Here is a 10,426-nt window from a genome sequence, read left to right as displayed (position 1 = left end):
GTTTGTTGAGAGTGATTTAAACGAACTCATCCTTCACAACGTCCTTTAACCTATTCTCAGAACTGCAGCCAAAACCAATGATGTGTCAACCACAGGACAGTTGTATTTCTTTCTAAATACTTACCGTAATGGTGATGTCTAAATCATGGCTTCTGATAGAGAAGGACTTCGAAACTCTCCCTGTCTCCGCTCTCCCAGTCTTCTAGCTCACGTACTCCAACTCTTCCTGCAAAAGGAGAAAGAAAAATTTCTACTCGGAAATCTGAGAAAGAAAGCAGCAAACAATATAAGACAGCCACATGCATGAGCGAGGTGAGATACATGGCTGTGATTCATCTGCTTCTAAAGAGCTTTTCCCTTTCAATTAATCAGCTTACATCGGTGACTACAAATTATAGGCAGTGGTTAGAATATCTTTTTACACCTCTTAGAAAAAATACTCAATTAAAAATACATTTTTTATAGAGTTGCCATATGATGCAGCAATCCCACTCCTGGGCACATATCCAGAGAAAACTCTAATTCGAAAAGACACATGCACCCCAATGTTCCTAGCAGCACTATTCACAATAGCCAGGACATGGAAGTAACCTAAATGTCCATGAACAGAGGAATGGATAAAGAAGATGTGGTACACATATACAATGGAATACTACTCAGCCATAAACAAGAATGAAATAACGCCATTTGCAGCAACATGGACCTAGAGATTGTCATACTAAGTGAAGAAAGTCAGACAGAGACAAATATCACGTGATGTAACTTACATGTGGAATCTAAAAAATGATACAAGTTAACTTATTTACAAAACAGAAGACTCACAGACATAGAAAACAAACTTATGGTTACCAAAGGGGAAAGAGGGAGAGGGATAAATTGGGAATTTGGGATTAACATATACACACTAGTACATGCAAAGTAGATAACCAACACGGACCTACTGCATAGCACAGGGAACTACACTCAATATGTTGTAATAACCTATAAGGGAAAAGAATTTGAAAAAGAATATAGATATATGTGTGTGTGTTATATATATTTATATAAATTATATATATTTATATATATAAATTCAGTTTATATAGATAAACTGGATCACTTTGCTGTACACCTGAAACTAACACAACATTGTAAATCAACTATACTTCAATAAAATAATAAATAGAATTTTCAAAAAAGAAAAGCAAAAACAAACAAACAAATACATTTTTTCCTTCATCTCAAACTCAGTGAATAAAATCATTTCTATGTGATCGTTCTCCAAAGCTCTGATTTTTCTCTGGTGATGAAATCTGACATCTGATAGCATCAAGATAGCAGAGCTATCTTGAGTAAATATGAGTTCTTTCTATGACACAAATTTACATCAGACCCGAACAAGGGGCTTTGGGAGAGAAGCCTTGTAACAAAGGAAGACTCGAAAAGACAGAGGAGGGTGGGCTGGAACTCATCGAGGAGCTGGATGTGTACAACGAGAGGGAAGCGACAAAGGCCCAGGTCCTTAAAAAAGAGAGAGGCTGGGTAAAGAAGTTGAGACCAGCGTAACCCGTCTAGGGCGTCAGGACTGAGGGACTGACTGGGCTAGAAGCTGGTCTGTGCCATTAATTCCAGGCAGAGAAAATCTTCAGCGTTCATTTCCCTCAAAGGCTGGGGAAACGAGGGAAAACACCACCTGTGCTGGAAGTACAACAGAGTAGGACAGAGGGAAGGATGCACTTCCCTGTGTGATTTTCCTAACTGTGAGTAATTTGCATACAGCATGACTTCCCTGGAAGTACGCTCATTCCTCACCCTCAAAAGGCCAGCTGCCTGTGTGGCACTGCAATGACTCAGCCTGGGAGAGAGGCACCATGCATGAGCAAGGCTCCAGCCTGAGATCCCGGACTAGAGAGGGAAGCCCTAGGTCTGTTAGTTAGTTAATGGTTAGTTGTTTAGCGGTTAGGCTTTGGGAAGTCTTTGGTTTTAGGGGCTAATGAGGCACCTCTTCCTCTCTCTTCCTGATGTCTAGGCAGTACTGGCTTGTATCACCTTTTGAAAACATCATCTTAGGAAAGAGTTCACTCGAGTACAAGAGGCCCTGAGCTGGCGAGCAGCCAGCGTCCTAAAGGTCAGAGCTGGTGTCAGTAGCAGGTTTGGGAAGCACATGGGAGGCGAGCTATCAGAGCCTCTTTTACCTCCTGTAGAGAGAATGGGGTTCATCTCCAGAAGCCCAGGCAGCGGCAATTTACAAGGAAATGAGCCTGTGGGGAGGTGGAGGGGGGGGGACAGTCGACCATTTGAAGTTCCCACAAAGCACAAAAACATTGTTACCACTGCTCCGTGAACTTCAGACAGCCCTGAACTCATGACTTGAAGCCACAAAGACGCTTGTGGTTAACACAGACCGACTATTGGGTTTAAGGAGAATTTTTTGTGCCAAAAAAATTTATTTGCCTTCCTCCCCCCAAAATCTGTTTATTATTAAAAAGCCCTGGAGACTTGGGAACTGGGCTAGACCAATGTTAGCCTGTCCTTCTCCCAAGCCTCTTCCAGGCACCAAACTGGGGAGGAAGTGCCGGCTTTAGGAAGGAGACCCTCTTTCCACACTGGCTGCAAAGGAAGGGAAAATGAACTTATTTCACGAAGAAAAAAGGCCAAGAAAACCAAAAGAAGCCAAGAGACAAGGGCAGGAGAGGACATACTCATCTCTCTTTCTCTTTGGAGAGTACCCCCTCTGTCCTTGGTATACAGCCCCTGGTACCCTCTAGAGCTGGGGTTCTCAATCTCGCATGTACAGAGGGATCCCCCTGGGGCTCTACTACCAGGGGGCGAGAAAGAAGAAAATCTCCAGTGGAGATCATGAGCCCAGGGACGAAGAAGGAGTTTGAAAGTCCCGTACCTGAAACACTTTCATTCTTGGAATCTGCTTTGTCTAAAGACAAAGGGAAACCTTGGTCACTAGATAATAAAACTTCAGAATACAGCATTGGCAGGAAAACAAAACAATGTATCGGCTTCAGTGCACTCATGATAACTTGGGGAAAAAAAAACAAAAGAGCAAGGCCCGCAGTGAGGCAAGGGTCCAAACTAAGTGACAGGCTGAAGTTTAACTAAACTAGTCAAACCTGTATAAAAGCAGAAAAAATTCCAGAGGAGAACAGGGCACTGGAAGAATCACTATGGTTTTAGTGCAGCAGGAAGACACGTCCAGCTCAAGGTCAGATCCCGCGGGCTTGTCCAGTCTCTCCAGGGCTCTCTCCATCCTTCGAAAGCATATCTTCCTGGTCAAAAAGAAACTTTCACTGGATTTCAGACGATTATCTCTATGCAAAAACTCTGACAGGACTCTGTCACTAACTCTAGACCCACTGCATCTGGAGGGGAGATTACGGCAGAGAAAGACAGGCTTTTATCTTAACGTTTCAGAAGACAGGTCTGACAGGAGGTGCGGTGGAGGTGTACACAGGAAAGGGACATTTCGGTGAGTTGTAGGCACACATTACAGTCGGCCCTTCGTATCTGAAGGGGATTGGTTCTGACCCCCTTGGATATCAAAATCCATGGATGCTCAAATGCCTTATGGAAAGTGGTATAGTAATAGATGTGGTACATATATACAATGGAATACTACTCAGCCATAAAAAAGAATGAAATAATGCCATTTGCAGCAACATGGATGGACCTAGAGATTATCATACTGAGTGAAGTAAGTCAGACGGAGAAAGACAAATACCATACGATATCACTTATATGGGGAATCTAAAATGACACAAATGAACTTATCTACAAAATAGAAACAGACTCACAGACATAGAGGACAGACTGGTGGTTGCCAAGGGAGAGGGGGTTGGGGGAGGGATGGAGTGGGAGGTTGGGGTGAGCAGATGCAAACTAGTATCTATAGGATGGATAAACAACAAGGTCCTACTGTACAGCACAGGGAACTATATCCAGTATCCTGTGATAAACCATAATGGAAAAGAATATTAAAAAAAGAATGTGTACATATATATATGTATAATGGAATCACTTTGCTGTACAGCAGAAATTAATACATTGTCAATCAACTACGCTTTAATTAAAAGTTTTAAAAATTAAATTTAGAAAACAGAAAAATGTGGTCTAGTATTTGCATATAATCTATGCGCATCCTCCCGTATACTTTAACTCAGTTCTAGATGACTTACAATACCTAATAAAATGTAAATAGTTGCTGGTATGCAGAAAATTCAAGTTCCGCTTTTTGGAACTTTCTGGAATTTTTCCCCCCCAATATCTTTGATCTTCAGTTGGTTGGATCCAGGGATGCAGAAGCCATGGACACGGAGGGCCAACGGCACCTAACTACCACAGTGTCAGGTGCCTCTGGGTTAGAGTATTGACCAGAGTCTCGTCCCCTCACCAGGCCTCCGAGGGTCCCCTCTTACCGACTCTGGGGATGACGTTTCCCCAGACCCAACTTTCTCTCTGGCTACTTTCTCCCGTCTTTCTCTCCCTGGATGCCTAGAGCAAGAAAGGAGGTTCTTGAAGATATTTTCCTAGAGCCATAGGCACTTCCTCCACGCTCCCCCAACAAACCTCAAGACACCTTCCAGGATTCAGCTCAGAGGGCCTCCGGGTCCTAGGAGGCTTCCCTGACTGCCTCCCTTCCTACTCAGGGACCTCGCTCCCTCCTCAACTTGTGCCAAACACCTGGTTAAAACGACGACTGTAGTTCATTCTCAACCATCGTGGGTTGGTTTAGTCACAGCAATAATAGTAATAATAATAATTTTAAAATAGTAATCATTTTAATTATTTGGACATTTATAAAAAATAAATGTCTCCAAATCAGAAAAATCACGTGCCTATTAGAAGGTGTCCACTGACTGGCACTACGAAAACCTACACACATCTGCGTGGGTCTGTGACAGTGTGGGGACAGCCCAGTTCCATCAGCCCCCAGGCAGGCACTTACAATACTGGTGCCCAAGCCGAGGTGACAATCTGTTAGCGTCAATTCCAGGACCACGCAAGCTGATGGAAAAACCATTAGCAAGTGACCGGACTGGCACGAACAGAAGCCAAGGCTAGAGGCAGACGAGAAATGACAACGGGCGTAGGTGCCATAGGAGGTGAGGCAGCAAAGATGCTGAGGGAGAGCCCCCCCCCCAAAGATCCTGGGCCCCCGGCCGCCTCTAGAAAGAGCGCAGGACCGACCACTGGCAATGACACACTGAGGCTGCCTAGGCTTCGTTTTAATATGGAATTGGGGGTGGGTACAGGAAGCTTGGATAAAGAATAAATAACAGGCCATTTAAAGAGTGCTAACAATGGCCCATTTTATTTGTCAAGTAATTTATCAGAGATTTTGTGATCCTGAACCATTACTCTTGTACTATTTTTACACATTAGGATAACATCCATAGAACATTGAGTATTTTCCTAAATACTGGATTCTTTTACTAAGTAAATGTTGGTCATTTTCACTAAATAAGGGTATGTTAAACGCATTTCGAGGTACAATTTGACTGTGCCAACTTTTTGTCCTCCACTTCTCTTAACGAAGAGAACTTCTTATGTATTTTTTTTTCTCTAAAATGGACTGTGCGTTGTTATAAGCAGGTCTCTGATCTTGTATCTTTGTAGTATTTCACAGCCCCGAGTCCAGTGCTCAAGGAGATGCGGAGAGACGGACAGGAACCAGTGGGCACAGGGCAGCTCACTCCCCTGGGAGGGCGTCTGGCAATCAGCACGCCACCAGCTGCAGGAAGATGCCACAGTCAAAATAGCAGCTGACGTGGGGACACATGAAGGAGAGGGAGCTAAAATAAGCACACAATCCTCCCTGGTGACATCCAGAAACACCACCTCCCCTCTGTCCTTGGGGACACCTTCCTATGGGGACACGCTTCCCACTTCATGGGCTTTATGCTGCCACCAGGTGGGCTTCCCATGTGTCCCATTACAGCACAGGTTCTTAAAAGGTCATGTCAGGTCCTCATGCATTTTCAAATATGCTCCTGTAAAAACCCTGGGAGGTGTTCCGCTCCACAATTCAAAGCATGTACGTGTCATCCAAAACCGCAAGTAGAAAAATTAAGTTAATGGGCTGAATTCTCAATTTTAAGTTCTCTCGTACATTTTTTTTTCAAATTCTTCGGCGTCTCCTACTACTTGCCTAAGAGCAACCACAAAATAAATAAACAAGTAGCAAACAAACCTTAAAGGAAAACTCAGCTTGCTGTTTGACAGATATATGCGCTTGGGAATATGATTTCATATTGTTTATAGCATCCAAATATAGAGCTATGTGTCCCTCAAAATTAATCTGTTGAAATCCTAATCCCCATTGTGATGGTATTTGGAGGTGGGGCCTTTGGGAGGTGATTAGGTTATGAAGGTGGGACCCTCATGATGGGATTAGTGCCCTTACAGAAGAGACATAGAGCTTGCTTCTGCTCTCTGCTCTCCTCCAAGGGAGGACACAGGAAGAAGGCGGCTGTCTGCAAACCAAGAAGGGAGCCCTAACCAGGAAGTGAATCTGCCAGCTACTTGCCCTTGGACTTCCCAGCCTCCAGAATCATGAGAAATAAATGTTTGTTGTTTAAGCCACTCAGCCTACGGTGTTCTGTTACCACAGCCTGATCTAAGACCTATAGTAAGACAGATAGTAAGAGCCACCTTTATATTTATGAATGATATAAATATATATACACACACACATATACACACATATGTATATAGGTATACATGTATATATACACACATCACACATATATTTGTAATTATAATGACACAACATACCACGTGCCAAGTTGCAACACAGAACGCGACACTGCAACATTTCACAGCGTGCCTCAAAGGGTCTGACCATCTCCAAATGCCCTTAAATCTGAACAAACCTAAAAATCCCCACAAGAGCACATCTTCCCAGGCAGCCCCAGGAGGCACCCTAGATGTGCAGCCGCCACAGCAAAAACAGAACTAAGACCCTTCCTAGGCTCACAGGATCCAGCACACACTGTTCCCTCTGCTGGAGACACATGGGGTCTCCCAGTGGACTGGAGTGGGCTCAAAGCAACCACCACGATCACGACCCCTCTTTGGACTCCATCGACCCTTGAAATTCAGCAACTGGTGAGGGCAGATATCTTTTATCACTCTGTTGGCTTTATACGTGCATGTTTTCATGAAAATGAGATGACGAAGCTAGACCTTGCTCTTTCTTTCCTAAATGAACAACAAACACAAATTTAAGAACCTACTGATGTGCAAACTGTATTTGATAAGAAAAATATATACTAAGCACTGGGGTTCACCGTCGAGCATATATGCCCATCAACCGTCATGGCAGGTAAGGAGGTGATGGGTCCTGGTGGACTCCAGGCCACCCTCCCCTCCTCTCTCTCATCTCTGGGTGCCTGTTACAGATGTGGGTCTCAAGAGCTTCAAGTATGAGGAGCCCCCTTTCGACGCCAACATTGCCTCTTATCCGTAGCACGCCAGCAGTTGTGTGTTTAGTAAAGACAAAGTCAAAAGGCTGCTCTGAATTCAGCGATGCATCTCACAGGTTTATATCTTATAAGTCACAGCACTTACGGACATTTAAAGTAGTACCCTTATGAGTCAGGATTCAGCCTGCAGGCGATGCTCAGACCAACACGCAGGCCACAGCAATAAAGTGAATATTGTGATAAAGTGAGCCACACGAGGCTTTTGGTTTCCCGGTGCACATAAAAGTTATGTTTACACTACACTGTAGTCTGTTAAGCGTGCAATAGCATTATGTTGAAAAAGTGCCCATACCTTAATTAAAACATATTTTCTTGCTAAAACACGTTAACCATCATCTGAGCCTTCAGCCAGTCGTAGCAGTGACATCTAAGACCGCTGATCACAGGTCACCATAACAGAGTAATAATGACAAAGTGTGAAATATTGCAAGAATTACCAAATGTGACACAGAGACAGGAACTGAGCAAATGCTGTTGGAAAAAGGCGCCCGCAGACTTGCTCAACGCAGGGTTGCTACAAACCTTCAGTTTGTAAAAAGCAAACACAGTATCTGAAATGCAATAAAGCGAGGACCGCCTGTGAATTCCTCCAGCCTCTGTGGTAACTCTGAAGGGCAGGAGAGAAGCAGGGCTGTGTCCAGGCGGGGCCCCCCGCGGGCAGGCCTGCCGGGCCCACTTGCTGGCTGCGTGCTCGCCCACTGGTCCCTGGGACCACCTGCTCTAGCCCTCAGGTGGTGGCCCCCAAACACAGAGGCAACTTACTGGACCTCCCGAAAGCACAGGTCCCAAAGGGGAAAGCCAAGTCAGGTCTGGAAGAAGTTGCTAAAAGGGCTAGAAGAAACCATTTTTGTATGGAGGTGCCAACACAGAAATTAGGAAGTGAGAGAGAAGTGACTGAAAATCTTGTGTCCAAACTTCCAACCCTGACCTAGCGAGCAAACTGGCGGACTCAGCCCTTCACGTGGAGGACACAGAGGCGTCCTGATGGAGGGGACAGCACTGCTCAGAAACCACACCCTCCCCGAGCTTCCAAAAGTAAAAGAAATAAGCAAGTGAGGCCAGACAACTGAGGCCACTTAACTTGAGCCGCGTCAGCATGGTGAGGATAAGTACACACCTCTGGGGATGATCAGCCACTGCTGGTTACGCCAGGTAATGCCGCGAACTCTGCTGCTCAATCAGTTATACGTATCTCTATTCTTTTTCAGATTCTCTTCCCTTATAGGTTATTACAAGATACTGAGTAGAGTTCCCTGTGCTCTACGGTGGGTCCTTGTTGTTTAGCTCTTTTATATACAGCAGTGTGTATGTGTTAATCCCAGACTAATTTATCTCACTCCCTCTCTGTTAACTGAATTTTAATCATTCTTTGATCAAGTATCTAGAACCTGACATCCGTGAAAGTGTCACACACGCATGAAAAACACACATTTTCAGAGTAGTAGGGGTAAAGTTTAGTTAATAACAATAACAGCAGTGACTAATACTCCTATAGCGTTTAATACCAGCCAGGCATTGTCCTAACCACTACGTACATGTCAACCATTTATCGTCACTCCTCACTACTATTATTATCCCCATCCTACGGATGAAGAAACCAAGGCGCTGAAAGGTTCCCAAGGTCACACAGGTGGTTGGGAGCAGCGTTTGTCTGCAGAGCTCTCACCCTTAACCACTTCGCTATGCCTCAACAGCGATTAAACAATAATGTAAAATCTTTACGAGAAAGAAAAGCCTTCTCACGAGATTCTGCACATTTCATGGCTGGTGTCTCCAAGCTAAATCTATATACCTTATAATAACCACAGATTTGGTTCTGACTTCTCCACCCTTCACCACTGTGGCAGTCCAAACCCAGTTTTATTTTTATTTATTTATTTATTTTTTGCGGTACGCGGGCCTCTCACTGCTGTGGCCTCTCCCGTTGCGGAGCACAGGCTCCGGACGCGCAGGCTCAGCGGCCATGGCTCACGGGCCCAGCCGCTCCGCGGCACGTGGGATCTTCCCGGACCGGGGCACGAACCCGCGTCCCCTGCATCGGCAGGCGCACTCCCAACCACTGCGCCACCAGGGAAGCCCCAAACCCAGTTTTATATCGCACACTTTGTGGTTGATGCCTTACTGCCAGGAGAGAAGTAACAGGAATCTCTCCCTAGGTCTTGGGGTAGGGCTCACCTACCTTGCGCAGATGCCCCATGAGCCTGCTAAAACATGCACCAAAGTCCCACTATGGGCCATCTCTGCCCTGGAGGTCAGTTTAATCTAGTTTATTACAATCAAGTCAAATAGGTGCGTACTTAGTATCTGCTGGGTACAAGGCACTGCACTGGTGCGATAAGGAAAAAGGAAACTCAGGCAACAAGGAAGAGCGGAAAGACTTCTAAATAAAAAGTAACTTAAAGGTCCAAGTAGAAGAAACTGGAACACAGAATTGAGGGGAGAAGAGGGGAGAGATAAATCCCGAGGTTTCTCTTCAAGAAGGCAAAATCCGGGCTTCCCTGGTGGCGCAGCGGTTGAGAATCTGCCTGCCAATGCAGGGGACACGGGTTCGAGCCCTGGTCTGGGAGGATCCCACATGCCGCGGAGCAACTGGGCCCGTGAGCCACAATTACTGAGCCTGCGCGTCTGGAGCCCGTGCTCCGCAACAAGAGAGGCCGCGATAGTGAGAGGCCCGCGCACCGCGATGAAGTGGCCCCCACTTGCCGCAACTAGAGAAAGCCCTCGCACAGAAACGAAGACCCAACACAGCCGTAAATAAATAAATAACGCAAACTGTCAACAAGTAAACATAAATAAACATTATTATAAAAAGAAGGCAAAATCCTCTGGGCATCGACCCTGAGGATCAGAAAGCGGCTCTGGAAACTCCCATACCTTCCCAGTGGGCAGAGAAAACAGCCACTCTGGACATCAGTTTGGCAGGTTTTTATAAAGCTAAACACATACTTACC

At 45.3% G+C, this 10,426-nt stretch overlaps 1 protein-coding gene across 17 annotated transcripts in view; it reads right to left on the bottom strand.

Annotated features, from left to right (window-relative positions):
- The window catches only part of SVIL (supervillin), a 305,706-nt gene that overhangs the window by 177,213 nt on the left and 118,067 nt on the right, over window positions 1–10,426 (bottom strand). For 15 of the 17 annotated variants that reach the window (XM_089906335.1, XM_089906333.1, XM_089906334.1 and 12 more), the window contains one exon: window positions 125–226. The gene's annotated coding sequence lies outside the window, so the exon portion shown is untranslated. Of the gene's footprint in view, window positions 1–124; window positions 227–3,104; window positions 3,261–10,426 lie in introns of all 17 variants that reach the window. The other 2 variants (XM_089906337.1, XM_089906338.1) reach the window with 1 other exon arrangement.

This window comes from Delphinapterus leucas, chromosome 2, assembly GCF_059928025.1.
Source record: "Delphinapterus leucas isolate spDelLeu-1000000601 "Yukka" chromosome 2, BTC_Dleu_Yukka2, whole genome shotgun sequence".
Classification (NCBI taxonomy): Eukaryota; Metazoa; Chordata; class Mammalia; order Artiodactyla; family Monodontidae; genus Delphinapterus; species Delphinapterus leucas.
The sequence above is the reverse complement of the archived record's forward strand: the minus strand, read 5'-3'. Positions and strand labels throughout refer to the sequence as shown.